This window comes from Enhydra lutris, unplaced genomic scaffold (assembly GCF_002288905.1).
Source record: "Enhydra lutris kenyoni isolate GAN:26980312 unplaced genomic scaffold, ASM228890v2 scaffoldscaffold1, whole genome shotgun sequence".
NCBI lineage: Eukaryota > Metazoa > Chordata > Mammalia > Carnivora > Mustelidae > Enhydra > Enhydra lutris.
The window spans coordinates 20,430,819-20,432,645 of record NW_019154085.1 but is presented as its reverse complement, the minus strand read 5'-3'; positions in this window follow the sequence as shown (position 1 = coordinate 20,432,645).

The following is a 1,827-nucleotide window of genomic DNA, read 5'->3' as shown; positions in this document are numbered from 1 at the left end:
GATTTGAGGATTTTGGACGACTTTTCTCATTTTGAAGGGCCTGTCACAGTGCCTCCATCTCTTATACCACCTGACAAAGAATGGAGGCATGTGAGAATGATTCTCAGTGTAGCAAGCTGCCTTTGAGAAAGCAAAAATACTGGTGGAACCAATTGAAACTCTGGACTTCTATCTGAGTTAGATGTGTCTGTGGCTCCGGAAGGTATAGGCTGGGCACTGTGGCAGGGACCACAGAAGAAGGAAATATCCCTAGGGTTTTGGTCCCAACTGTGGAAAGGAACAGAAACCCGATATTCATCCATAGAGCAACCACTCCCAGCAATGGACACAGCAGTCCTCCAGGTAGACCCTCTCATGAAGGAACAGCATGCTAGGGTAGGAACTTCCCTTCTCTTCAGGGGGTAGGTTAGTAATGTGTTCCATCTACCCACTTCTGCTGTGGCTCAAACTCCTACTTTAACCAAGGCCTATTTGCAGGACAGGAGCACCCTATCCACCAGTCCACTGTCTGTAGGAATACAGTACTGTTAGACCCTGTAGAGTAGGTAAGATTTCTAAATGCCTCTGCCCCAATCCCTCGGTGGCCTCTTTGGCCTAGAGAGGCAGTGGAGGATATTCCCTCTGATGTATGGTAAAGAGATGGGTCTAGCCAGTGCAAGCCATCCACATAGACTGCAGCCCAATACTGACACCATCTGGGTGGAAACAGGAACAAACCAGGGCAGCTACTGGGCTGAACTCAGCAGTTTGTTTGGCTGGTGTTCATTCATGAGCCCTGGCCATTAGCCCTTTGCCCTGACAGCTGGGCTCTTGTAAAGGGATTAACCCTATGGCTTGACCAATGGGAATCCAAGGGGTGGCTGATCATGAATAAGCCCTTCTGAGGTCAGGATATGTGGAAAGACATTTGGGTTCCCTTGCAAGAGCCTGAGGCAGTCCTCACTGTCTTCCATGTCACAACACATAAAGGTGCTGACACCCCTTCTCCATCAGGAAACTGATGCCTTAGCTTGGGTACAAGCCCTACAACCCACTCTTCAGTAGATGCAGCAGATGGGGTGCTAAAAAGAGCAACCACCATAGCACCCAGGAGGGGTGCTGCATTGCCAAGAATGCAGGATTGAAATACACTGACTTGGTTAATACAGGAACAGCATGTTCTGTGTGTTCTAGACAACACCAAGGCGACTGCCAAAGGAATCTGGAACCATCTACTGGAGTTCCAAACCAGTAAGGAATTGGCAAATTAATTACACTGTCCCCTCTCCTCTGAGAGATGATTGAAAGTATCCCTTGGTTTGTGTGGAAAAACTTGGTCTGGCCTAGCCCAAGTTTCCCCTGTTGCTATACAAACCAGGGTGCCACCATTAGAGGATTAGCGGAGCTAAGTACTGTGTACAGATACCCTCAATGAATAGACAGTGATAGAGGTCACATTTCAAAGGTTATGATGTGCAAGATTGGGTAAAAGAACAAAACTTTGAATGGAGGTTCCATCTTCCCTGTAACACGCGAGCAGCAGTGCTGGTCAAAAGGAAGAATGGAATGTTAAAGCAGCAGACTGAATTACTAACAGGTAAAACCACCTTGGCCAGGCAGTACATTCTCAGAATTTGATATATTTGAATGATCAACCAGTAAGCCCTGCTGCTCTGTATGCCAGACTGGGATACCTGTCAAAATGCCCAATACTGTGAAAGGTATGAAAGTTTTGGGAAATAACCATTATTCCGATTCTCACTGGGGTAATACTGCTGAGAACACCATGCCCCATCACACCTGGGAAAGGCATCATCGACTGGAATTTGCAATGGGACATCTCACCTG